Source organism: Malania oleifera, chromosome 1 (genome assembly GCF_029873635.1).
Source record: "Malania oleifera isolate guangnan ecotype guangnan chromosome 1, ASM2987363v1, whole genome shotgun sequence".
Taxonomy (NCBI): Eukaryota; Viridiplantae; Streptophyta; class Magnoliopsida; order Santalales; family Ximeniaceae; genus Malania; species Malania oleifera.
Window position 1 is genome coordinate 81,679,694 of NC_080417.1, and position 14,169 is coordinate 81,693,862.

A 14,169-nucleotide genomic window follows, 5' to 3' on the forward strand; every position below is an offset into this window, starting at 1 on the left:
AAAAATGTGAAATATAACAATGGGTATTTTCTAGAAAAAATATTGAAATGAGAATGATTGATGTGATTAGTGGAAAATAATGAAATGTGGTATTTGTATGTGAGGAGAAATTATTTGCATGAAAAATGAGATTTTACAAATTACTGATATGAGTATTTTGGGAAATGTGGAAATATGTGAAATATGATATGTACTATTATGAGATGATGGAATGTGCACAGAAAATGATGAGAACATATATATATTGAAATGAATTGAGATATACTGATATGTGATTAATGATGTATATTGATATGGACATACTGAAATGTGGAAATGGGACATATGAATACTGTAATATGGAATTGAAATATGATTGATGAAATGCCAATATCGCATAATGATTGTGGGTATATGGTAGTGAACCCTGATGGATGGTTGTGATATTGAGCACGGTACCGTTGCTAGTGGTGTAGTGCAACCACACGGACTCTTGGAACGTGTGACATGATAGTTGATTGAGCCATTTTGTAGGGTTGTTGGGCCCCCTGAGTTTGGATCAGGGCTATAGGCCAGCCAATCGTACTACAGACGCGATATGTGATATGATATTTTGATCTAACCGGGTCGGCTAACCACGGTTAGATCCCACCTCCGAGCTGCACAACCTTGACCATGGGGGGAAGCATGGCATGGAAAGAAAGATCCTCAGGGTGGCCATGAGTTACAGACGCGATGTTAGTATTTGATACCAAGGATACTCATGAGCCAGAAAGTAAAATGAAAACGAAAAGTGAAAGAATGACAAAATGGGCTAAAATGAGAAATGAAAGAAATAATGGAAATTGAGAAATAGAGAATGATAAAATTGAGAAATAGATTTGTGTGAGTTAATAACATAAATAATCGAGGCGAAGTGAAACTCTCTACCTGAGGGTTTGCTGAGTAAGGTGAGTGCCCTGATAGGTATCAGATGTGGCCATACCTAGCTGCATAATGTGTTAGGGCAGAGGGAAGTTACCTGTATGGGCGGGTAATATTCCCTATTCTTAGGAACTTTGCTGTAAATACGGGTTGGAAATCATTGAATTTGAGAAATGGTTTTAAAGCTAATAAAAGCTTGTGTTGTAATCTATATGATTATAAGAATGTGTATATCAGTGTATTTTCTCAAATGAAATGATGATTTAAAAAGTAAAGTGTGTTATAACTGAACTCATATGGCTACACACTGTAAATAATTTATTCCTTCTTACTGAGATGTGTCTGACCTAAATTATCTAAATTTTTTAGGGAACAGGGATAGGCCAGGCTATAGAGCTCCGTGACCGTAGGGAGATGGGACCCTGACATACAGGGTGAGTTTTGGACTAGGGGAGGTGTAATTCCCCTAGAGTTGAGTTGTTTTTGAGTATGGGGTGGTGATGTATATATATATGTATGTTGATACTATGGGTATTGTATTTTGACTGTTATGTATATATCGTCTTTCGCTGTTAGGTTATATGAATGAAATAACTTTTTTTCCAGTACCAAATGCGAGTTGGGTCATATGAATGGTAATAGGGTTGTTGACGTGGACGATTTATGGATGTTGCTGATGACGAGTGATTATTTATGGAATATTATTTTAAATAAAAAAATTGTACGAAAATCGGGGTGTCACAGTTTGGTATCAGAGCCTAGGTTTCTAGGTTCTACAGACTTTAGTAGACAACAAAATACAATATTAGAGTATAGGAGTGGATTTCGAGGGAAATAGGAGATGTGTAGATTGAAATGTGAGTTAGTGGTTGTTAGAAGATGAGGTGAGAATTTAGGGTTCTATCTTGCGGCCTAGAGACAGGAGTATCGGGGTTGTTTCTGTGTTTTTCCTAGGGTGACGATTTCAGGAAAACCATGGATACTATCATTGGGTCTTATTTCTGAGTGGTAGGATTGAATCCTAAATGGGGATTATAGATGTGAAGATAAATGGCCGTAGAAGGGTAATTTATGAATTATTGCAGTGTATGGGTTGTGTGATAGTAATTGTATGGTGAAATTAGTTGCTCAATTTGCAGGATGGATCCGAGGAATAGTAACACGAATGCAGGAGGTGATGGAGTAAGACCTTCCAGTATAGGTGGTGGAGACCCTGACGCAGTGTTGCGTAGCGTCATTCAGCAGGTGATGGCTGAGATGGCCAGGAGTTTGGGGGAGCGGAGCTGCACGATCGAGCAGTTCACGTGTATGCAATCCTCGTATTTTGCTGGAGGAGCGGAACCACTGGTAGCAGAGAACTGGATTCAGGACATAGAGAACATACTGGCAGTCCTCTAATGTACAGACGAGCAAAAGGTGTTGTTTGCTACATTTAAATTGACTGAGGAAGCAAAGTGCTGGTGAAGGTCAATGAGATTGCTTGAGGAGCAGAGGTCGGGCCTTATAGCGATGATGTGGAGTCGCTTTAGGGTGATTTTCTTCGAGTGGTACTTTCCAGCTGCGGTCAAGAGTGCAAAGGCATCAGAGTTTCTGTATCTGACATAGGGATCTATGAGGGTGCAACAGTATGCAACAAGGTTCGTTGAGTTGTCCCGATTCGCCCCGTACCTGGTGCCAGATGAGGAAAGGAAGGCAAGGAAGTTTGAGGAGGGCCTGAGGCAGAACCTATATGAGCAGGTGGTAGGCTTCCAAGTTTAGACCTTCTCAAAGATAGTGGATAGGGCGGCAGTGATTGAGAGCGGCCTACAGAGAGGCGGAGCAGCACAGAGCTAGAGGAAGAGGCTCGCGCCTTCTAATTTTCAGGTAGGGTCCAGTCAAGGGTCGTGGAGGAGATTTGATAGCAGAGGGAAATGGTGACAGGGAGGAGGAGATCGAGCAATTCAGGGCAGACAGATGCCCCCTCCTTGTCTTAGATGTTTGAGGAGGCACCCAGGATAGTGCCGAGCGAGGGAGGTTGTCTGCTATAAATGCCACTAGCCTGGGCATATTGTGAGGAACTGTCAGGCACCGCCAGCAGTAGCAGCTGCTCCTCGACCATACAGAAGAGGCTATCAGGCACCTTGAGGTGGACAGTAGAGGAATACTACTCCGGCACGAGTGTATGCACTGACGTCGGGAGATGCTGAGGTGGCTGGAGATGTGGTGATAGGTATTGTTTCAATATTGTCATTTAAAGCTACTGTCTTGTTTGATTCTGAGGCGACTTATTCTTTTATCGCCCGAGAATATGTGAAATTGTGTGGGTTTGAGCCTCAACGATTAGATATTAGTTTGTCTGTTGCTACGCCGATTGGGGTTGTAGGGATATGTAGAAGGGTACTCAGAGATTGTCCAGTGGGTATTTAGGGGAGTTCTTTATCAGCTAATCTAGTGGTTTTAGACATGCATGGGTTTGAGGCAATCTTGGGTATGGATTGGCTAGCTGCCCACTATGCTAGCATTGATTGCCATCAGAGGGAGGTAGTATTCAGATCTCCAGAGGGACAGGAGTACAGATTTGTGGGATCACGGGTGCACACCCCACCTTAGTTACTATCTGCTATTCAGGCACGTGGATTGCTATTAGAAGGTCGTTAGGGATATTTAGCCTGTGTGAAGGCAGTATCAGAAGGGGAGCTAAGGGTGGAGGATATCCCAGTGGTGAGAGATTTTCCTGATGTATTCACCGAGGATTTGTTGGGACTACCTCCTGATCGTGAGGTAGAGTTTGTTATTGATCTGGTTCTAGGGACAGCGCCGATTTCGAATGCGCCGTATAGAATGGCACCGATAGAGCTAAAAGAATTGAAAGAACAGTTGTAGGAACTATTAGATAAGGGTTTATTTGGCTCAGTGTGTCACCCTGAGGAGCATCGGTTTTTTTTGTGAGAAAGAAGGATGGATCGATGAGGTTGTGCATCGACTATCGAGAAATAAATAAAGTAACTATTAAGAATAAATACCCACTCCTGCGTATCGATTATTTTTTTGATCAGTTACAAGAGACATGGATCTTTTTTATGATAGACTTACGCTCCGGGTACGATCAGGTGAAAGTCAGGGCGGAAGATGTTCCGAAGACGGCATTTAGAACATGGTATGGACACAATGAATTTCTGGTTATGCCATTTGCGTTGACAAATGCTCCTGCAGTGTTTATGGATTTGATGAATAGGGTCTTTAACCAGTATTTCGATTAGTTTGTGGTAGTATTTATTGATGATATACTGGTGTTTTCAAAGAGCCTAGTGGAGCATGAGGAACATCTGAGGATAGTGCTTCAGGTGCTGTATGCGAAGCTTAAGAATTGTGAGTTATGGCTGGAACAGGTTACCTTCCTTGGACACGTTATATCCAGGGGTGGTATTTTTGTTGATCCGAGTAAGATTGAGGTGGTAGTAGACTGGGTACGACCAAAGAATATGCACGAGATCAGGAGTTTCCTGGGATTGGATGGGTACTATCGCAGGTTTGTTGAGGGCTTCTCTAAATTGTCAAACCGTTGACCAGATTGACCAGGAAAGGAGTGAAGCTTGAGTTGTCTAATGAATGCGAACAGAGCTTCCAAGAATTGAAACAGCAACTCATCATTACGCCTGTGTTGATGATTCCTTTAGGGGAAAAGGGGTTCGTAATTTACAGTGATGCGTCACATAAAAGGCTCAGATGCGTGTTGATGCAACGAGGGAGAGTGATAGCCTATGCCTCAAAACAATTGAAAGAATATGAGAAGAACTACCCTACCCATGATCTAGAATTGGCGGTGGTTGTTTACGCGCTGAAGATTTGGAGGCACTATCTATATGGGGGTAGGTGTGAGATATTTATTAACCATAAGAGCTTAAAGTATTTCTTCACGTTGAAGGAATTGAATATGAGGTAGAGGAGATGGCTGGAGCTAATAAAGGATTATGACTACACAATCAGCTACCACCTAGGAAAGGCTAATATGGTCGCTAAGGCTTTGAGCCAGAAATCAGTGAATTCATTTGTGTCTGCAGTGGAGATTCAGCATCTGATCCAGATGAATCTAGAGAGGCTCGATGTGGAGCTGGTAGAGGGCAATCACCAAACGTTTATTGCTAACTTGGTTTTGCAGCCAACTCTATAGGAGAGAATTAAAATAGCTTAGAGAAATAATGCAGAACTAGTAAAGCTTATGGGGAAGGTACAGGAGGGTCAGGAAACATAGTTCAGTATCTTACATGATAAAGCCTTAAGGTTCCATACCAGGTTATGCGTTCCTGCCGACCCTGAGATCAAGAAGGTTATTTTGGAGGAAGCACATCGGTCTTTGTATGCTGTTCATCCAGGTTGCACTAAAATGTACAGGGATCTTCGAGAGTCCTTCTGGTGGAGCAACATGAAAAGGGAGATAGCCCAGTATGTGGATCAGTGTTTGATGGGCTAGCAAGTGAAGGCTAAGCATCAGAGACCGGAAGGATCATTGCAACCACTCCATATTCTTGAGTGGAAGTGAGAGTATATAGCGATGGATTTCATCTCAGGATTACCGCCGGCATTGCATGGACAGGATGCTATCTGGGTAGTGGTGGATTGACTGACAAAGACTGCCCACTTTTTGTTGATCAGAGTTAGTTTCTCCATGGACAGATTTGCTGAGTTATATATCTGTTAGATAGTTAGGCTCCATGACATCCCAGTGTCCATAGTTTCAGATAAAGACCCACGGTTCACATCTCATTTTTGGAAGAGTCTGCAATGGGCCATGGGTTCTCAATTTTCGTTCAGCACAGGTTTTCATCCTCAGACAGATGGGCAAACGGAGAGGACAATATAGATTCTAGAGGACATGCTACGAGCATGTGTGCTGGACTTTGGAGGTCATTGGATACAGTATATGCCATTGGTCAAGTTTGCCTATAACAACAGCTATCAGGCCAGCATTGGGATGACACCATATGAGGCATTGTATGGTAGGAGGTGTCGATCCCCATTGTACTAGGATGAGATTCGGGAGAGACAGATATTGGGACCAGAGCTGATACAGCAGAGTCAGGATAAAGTCAGACTCATCAGGGACAGGATCCGAACAGCACAGAGCCGACAGAAGAGTTATGCAGATACTCATGGGTGAGAATTGGAGTTTGATGCAGGAGATCACGTATTCCTGAAGGTGGCATCGATGAAGGGAGTTATGAGGTTTGGGAGGAAGAGTAAGCTGAGCCATATGTATATTGGACCATTCGAGATTCTTGAAAGAGTGGGTCCAGTTATCTATCGACTGGCATTACCACCGGTCCTGTCTAGGATCCATGACGTATTCCACGTTTCTATACTGAGGAAATACGTCCCTCACCCCTCTCATGTGATCAGTTATGAAGCACTGGAGTTGGGAGACACTGTAACTTATGAGGAAGTGCCAGTGCAGATTCTAAACTGGAAAGAACAGGAGCTACGCAAGAAGAAGATTCCACTGGTAAAAGTTTTATAGTGCAATCATGCCATTGAAGAGGCTTCCTGGGAACTAGAGGATCAGATGCGTCAAAGATATCCACACTTATTTAGTGGAGTTTAGAGTTGATCCAGTCAGAATAAAAAGGAATAATATTGTATATTTTTATTTGTATAGTGTAACGTAAGATAGATAGAGTTTCTAATTTTGGAACGTGAATGGCTTTGGGAGAATTTTGAATAGTTGTAATCTCCAAAAAACTTCGTTGTAACCACGGTATTCCTCCACCATAAGTGGGGGTAATTAATAAAATTGGAAGTATTTTCGCTAAGAATAGGAAGCAAGTGAATAGTAAATTTCGAAGATGAAATTTTTATAAGGAGAGGAGAATGTAATAACCCCAAAAAGGGCTATACAAGATTAGTGGAGTGATTCCAAAAAAAAAATTAATTAATTCATTCATTAATTAAATTTAAAGGAAAAATAAAAAGAAAAAAAATAATAATTAAAATTTATTTTCATTTTAATTAATAAAATATATAATTATTAATATTTATTATTATTATTATTATTATTATTATTATTATTACTATTATATATGTAATCAACAATCCTCTTGAACCATTTACTATACTTTTGCATACTAAACCAAATGAGTGTGGCATGAGATATTAAATGTAAGTGTATTGAACTGAGAAATATGAGTATGAGATATGGGAACTAGAGTTCCAAATTGCTATCAAAAAATGTATAAAAGAGATGCCGGTTAATTACCAAGAGATGTATGCACATGGTTAAACCGAGAGCTATGTGTGCCGGTTTATACCAAAGAATGAATGAATGAATGAATGAAATTGTGAAAGATAATGGAATTGCTTAATGCTTTATGGAATGAAAACAGGTTATGGTGCTTTTGTTATAAATTGTATGTATGGTATATGAACCGCCTTAGAAAGCTTGTTACTAAGAGAACACGATATCGTTGCTAGAAAGAGATACAGTGCAACCACACATTATTCTTGAGTGTGGGTATCTATGTGTAGTCGATTGGTGCGATGGACCACTGGTTACGTACCGGGATGGTGAAGGCCAAGTCAGGCTGGAGAAAAGTACGTTACTAGTGTGGTGGCCGCCAGGGCTAGTCAGGGTCTACGGACCACACAACCCTTGCCATGAGGGAAGTACAGTGTATGAGCCTATACCTTACCCTAATCTCGGGAACTCTCGTTTGTAATGCGCCGAACTATCTTTTGCATAAATTGTATATATATCTTCTATATTGCAAGATTGAGAATGATTTAAATGTATAACTATATTCTACTGGAATAAACTCATGTAGTCACACACTGATGTAATATGATCTACCTTACTAAGAAGTGTCCCACTCCAATATGAAAATCTTATTTTAGGTCTTGCAAGAAACCGGTCCTAGACTTCTAGAGGGATTCTGGGTATAGTGTTTTAATAGTTCATGTAAGTTTCTGTATATGTACTGGGCTTTGTCCAAGTTACCTTTTGGGTTTGTAATAGCAAATTATGTTTTAGTATGTATGGATGAATGTGAGGAAAAAATTAGAAACTCTAGTAAGTTAATAGTAGAAGGTCTATGTTTATGTTTTTCAGCTGTGTATGATTATGCAGATCAGTATGGAACACCCGATTTTCCTTTATTTGGGCGGGTTGTATATGTATGGTATCAGAGGTATGTATGTTATGTATGTATAGTAGCACTCCGGGCCCATCTAGAGGGTCAGGGCGTTACGGCGTGAGCACGAGATAAACTAACCACCTGAGGGCTTATTGAGTACGGTAAGTGCCCTGATATGTTTCAATTGTGACCGTAGGTTGCTTAAGGTATCAGAGCAGATGGGTGCTACTTGTGTGGGCGGGTAATCACCCCTATCCTTGGGAACTCTCGTTGGTAAAATACCTTGCATGTGTTTGTGTAGGAATAGAGAATGATTTCATAATTGTGGTTTCATTTGAAAATAATGAATATATATATATATATATATATATATGTTGTACTTAAACCTCATGATTGTCACACACTGATTTAATGTATTCCATCCTTACTGAGATGTGTCTCACCCAATAGATGAATTTTATCTTTTCAGGACCTCCACGGGAATGAACTTAGAGAGCTTGGGCTGTTGTAGCGTTTTTGAGATAGAGGGTATAAACTTTGGTTATAATATTTGGGGTTGTAATATATTTATGTTTTCAAAGTTGTGAATACTGGATGTTGGGTTATGTTTTTGAGATGTATATAGATGTAAAAACTCTGGCATATTATTGAGGAGTTGTTATTATTTCCGTTGCGTAACTGATAGAGAGTCAGGTACAGATAATAGAACATGTGGCACCCAAGCCCCATTTGGCAGGTTCAAGGCATTACGAGGTGGTATCAAAGATATCTTTCAAATAACATTCTGGACCCTAGTTTCGGGTTCGAGTTGGCATTACATTTTGGTATCAGAGCATTAGGTTTTGGGATTCTGCAGACTTAAGAATGATTAATACTAGAGTATAGGAATAGGTGATAATGAGGATAGGAAATGGGTAGGTTAGGTGTTAAGAAGTATAGGATTTTGTCTTGTAGCCTGGAGGCGGAAATATGTCGACGATTTCCTGTGATTTTTCTAAAGCAGTCGATGGCCTTAGAAAAACTAGGGTAAACCTTAGATGATTTCATTTTTGAGTTGTGAGACTACTCCTAAATTGAAAAGTTGGGTGTATATTGGATTTAGATTAATGATTGTGTTGATAGGGATATGATAATGGAATTCTTATCTCCTTTCTGTTCTATTTTTAGGAGGGATCCTAGGGATGAGGATGTAGCGGCTGAAGGAAAAGATGATTCAGAGACTTTAGATGAAGAGGATATTGATACCTCCATGATGTTGCGGGGTATAGCCCGACACATCAGGGCAGAAATGAGGGAGGATACTAAAGGACAAAACTATCCAGTGGTAGATCAGGATTGTAGCATCAAGGAGTTTATGAGGTTGAACCCTCCTACTTTTGAGGGAGGACATAATACAGTGACTGCAGAGAACTGGGTTCAGCAAATTGAGGAGATACTGAAAGTACTTAGTTGCACAGATGAGCAGAATGTCCGCTATGCCACATTTAAGATGGCAGGGGATGTGAAATGCTGACGGCTTTTTGTGAAGCTACTAGAGGAACAGAGGTTAGTAATGATCGCTCTAACGTGGGACTGATTCAAGGAGCTATTCTTTGATAGGTATTTCCCCTTTTTTATTAGAGAGGAAAAGATTGAAGAATTTAGTAACCTGACACAGGGGAGTATGACTGTGGGGGAGTATGCGGCTAATTTCGTTGAATTGTCGCATTTTGCTCCGTTCCTAATCCCGAACGAGGTGAAGAAGGCCAAGAAGTTTGAAAAAGGGCTGAGATGAAGGGTTTATGAGCTTGTAGTAGGGTTCCAAGTCCAAAATTTTTTTGACTTGGTGGACAAGGTTTCGGTGCTGAAGAACAGCATTCAGCGCGGTACAGAACCAATGAACAGAGGAAAAGACCTACATCGTCTAGTTTTCTAGCCAAGGGTAGTCAGGGATCGTGGAAGAGAGAGAAACATAGTATGGGCCCGAGACATGAGACAGCAGATCGAGGTTATTCTGGTTATCAAGATAGTTTGTCTTACTCTTTATGTCAGAAATGTAATAAGAGGCATAAGGGTGAATGTCGAGCTGGGGGTCCTAACTATTATAGGTGCGGTAAACCGGGGCACATTAGGAGGAACTAACATGAATTACTGTCTAATGGACCTGCACCAAACCAGATCCGAGGAAATCAACAAGTACCCTGAGGTGGAGGTAGTCCAGCACGAGTGTACACAATGATCCTGAACGAGGCAGATAAAGCCAAGGGGGCAGGTATGATTTTATGTTTAAAATAATGAAGGTTTTATTTGATTGTAGTTAATATATAATTTCGGATGGTTGTATATATTGAATTGTATGGGATATAGTGAGTTAACAATCGTAAAAATGTGAAGATGAGTGATTAGCAAAATTTCGAGGATGAAATTTTCTGAAGGAGGGGAGAATGTAGAGACCTAGAAAATTATAATTATTAAAATAATTAGGAAGAGATAATAAATAGAATTGATAAATAAATAATAAGGGAAAAAGGAAAAATTTTGAAAGAAAGAATAGTAGACCTCGTCGATGAACCTCCTGTCTTCGTCAATGAGTGTTCTTCTAAGGATCGTCGACGAAGTTCAGTCCCTCGTCGACGAAGATATCCCAAGAGAGTTAATTTCAGATTTTAGGTTTTGCCGATGAATGAATCCTCTCGTCGACGAATTCCCTTCTGTGGTTCGTCGATGAATCCTGTCTTCTCGTCAATGAAGCCACGTGGCAACATCGTGTATAAATAGATTTGAGGAAGCTTCTTCGCAAAGAAATCAATTTTCTTCGTTTTTATCTCTCCAAAATGCCTCTTTCTACCTTCTCACTAAGATTCTGGCCCAGATTCAGCCCAAATCAACAAACGAAGACTACTATGGTGTTCTAAGGGAGATTCTCTATACATCTAGCGGAGCAGATTTCTAAACTGAGCTTTCTAGGAATCGTTCCAAAGTGGAGGTAAGGGTTTGGATTCTTAGTTTTTTTGGGTTTTAAACGTTTATTTGAGGTTTATGGGTTGAGAAAATGTTGAAATAGTAGGTTATATGGGGTTTATCTGATTAAACTAGGATTTTTGATTCAGGGTTTGGGTGAGAGCCACAGGCATCATTTTGGGGTTCCTGTTGGCGTAGTTCAGGAAATCAGGTAAGGGGAATATATTAAATCAAGATTTTTGAGGAAATAACTGGAGAAAAATGGAAATATTATGTATATATGTATATGATTTTCACATGAGTTCTGAGAAGCCGACCATTTTAATTGTAAATTTTTGAGCGTAGGGCTGTGTTACTAGATATTATTTGTTAAAATAGAAAGTTAAAATGACAAATTTTTTGGATATTTGTGTAAGAAATTAAATGTATATTTTCAGTATATGATCAATGATTATAGGTTGCCTTATCTTATAGTAAACGTATGAAATATGTTGTTAAATTGTGTGGTATGAGTAAAATACCTTGCATGTCTTTGTGTTGGAACAGAGAATGATTGTCACACACTGATTTAATGTATTCCATCCTTACTGAGATGTGTCTCACCTGATAGTTGAATTTCATCTTTTTAGGACCTCTGCGGGATTGAGCTTAGAGAGCTCAGGTTATTGTAGCGTTTTTGAGATAGAGGTATTAACTTTGGTTATAATATTTGGGGTTGTAATATATTTATATTGTTAGAGTTGTGAATATTGGATATTGGGTTATGTTTTTGAGATGTATATAGATGTAGAAATTTTGGTATATTATTAAGGAATTGTTATTATTTTCGCTGCGTAACTGATAGAGAGTTAGATACATGTAATAGAACATGTGGAACTCAGACCCCACTTGGCGGGTTCGGGGCGTCACGAGGTGGTATTAGAGATATCTTTCAAATAACACTCTGGACCCTAATTTCAGTTTCAGGGCATTACAAGAATGGTATGTATCAACTTACATTAGCAGCTACAATAAAAAAAATAAAAACTAATTCAATTATGATTAACAATTATAGAAATTATAATTTAGTTATCGTTGATTTTTATAAAAGATAAATTACAAATTTATGTTATAGTTTAAAATATTAACAATTTTACTTATGAGTTAGTTTTGAAATATTACTCAACTTACTAAATTATAACTTATTGAGTAATTTCAAATTTTAAAACCACATTTAAATAAGGTTTTTAGCGGCAAGTAAGTAATTAGCGTCCATCCTCAAATAAGTTCCAAACACTTAATAACTAATCATTCTAATAAAAGACACTTCAAATCAATGATCAATGTACATATCCACCTTGCACTCTCATGGTTAATTAAGTTTTAAAATTATATGGATTTTAATCCAACAATACTTTTTATTTAATTGATTGTTTTCTAGATATTTTGTTTTTTTTCGGTACCCCTTATTCATAAAAAATAATAGAACTATTATTTTACATAATTTTGGACAATACAAAGACGTTTAATGGTCATAACGAAACCACAAAGGTACCTCCTTGTTTGGCGTCAAACCATATTATTGCAACGTTTTTAAAGGCTGAACCTAGGTGATAGAATCGAGTGCCAAGCTCAATATTATGAGATATGATATGAAGCCAAATATAATATATAGATTGAAAAAAGGGTTACATTAAAAAAAATGGAGTTGCCACTAACCTATTTATTTTAGGTGCAATTAGAACACCTATTTAACATACTATCAGTTTATTGGTCATCTGTGTCCAAGGAAACCAACAGTCAAAGGTCTGAGTTACCAAATTTGGATTTGGGAGTACGATTATGCAAAGGGAAGGTGTTAACACCCCTTTACACCCATCCAGCGGACGTGTGTGATTACCTTCAAAATTGACCAATCAAGACTTCAATTCTTCTACTTATTTATTTACCTGACCTTTAAATATTGGATACTGTGAAGGATAAAGACTATCCTCACCTCAGGACCCCCAAAAGAATGTGAAGAACACAACTCTTAGTTATCCTTTTGAGGATTATTTATTTAAAATTTTCTTTATTTTTAAAGTACTTATACCTAACCTTTGGCTACCCGGAAGACTTGCATAAGACAAAGACTTCCTACATTTTAACCTCAAAGGCTTGCAAAGACATAGCCTTCAAGATTGAAGGAGAATTCTTTAAGGCTTTCATTCAATGACACAATAAGTTATGTAAGGACAATAAAACAATTAAACTTATTCACAACATGCAATTAAAATCACAACTCATGCAAAAATACTTGCAAGGTGTGCATCATAATTCAGAGATTCTAATAGAACTACTGTCATGAAAGGTAAAGTAATTTTGCTAGAATCTCCGTCCCACAGAAGATAATTTAGGATCAAAGAAACCCCAAATTTTTTTATATTCCTCATACAGGTAGTAAACATGCACACACAGGTATGCGGGCACACACACTTATAGAAAAAGAGCCCAAACATGCACTCATACGACAAATGGGGCATAAAAAATCATATAATGGGAACCACAGGAAAATGATTAAAATTGAGCAAAAATGGTCCCAAACTTTTCCCAAAAAATTTATCCATTTTTTAGAAATTTTCTACAACTTTTCAAGATGTTTAAATTAATATTTTTAATTTTTAAAATTTTTGAGATTTTTATTTTTATTTTAATTTTTTAATCCTTCGAGTTAAAAATGAATCATTTTTTTTCTAATATTTCTCTAATATTTATGATTTTTTTACTACTTTTCCAATTTTTTTGAAAAATGAATTAAAAGTAAATTAATATTACAAAACTAGGGCGGTTTAAGAAGTCAAATCGGTTCAATCGGTTTGAACCAGGTCAACATTCAGCCCCAAGTTGACATGATTCAGGGGAAAGGAAGGTAGGAAAATAACTGGGGTTGCCACACATCAATCGCTCGTGGCGACAAGTGACAACAGACGGTGGCTCTTATTTTATTTTTTTGAAAATCCAGTGGGTGACACATGGCATGGTGATGTCAGCGCAACGTCACCTGCCACGTGGCAAAAGGCAAATGGCTTGGTGGATTTGGCATGGATCGCTAATGTGGCAACGATCCAGCCATCCAAGGAAAATACATAACGGACGACTAGGATCACACCATGTCACCCAATGACATCACCCAAGACATGCGGACACGAAGGCTAATCACATTGAAGTTCTAAAACCCTTTATTTTTACAATGGCAAGGACATCA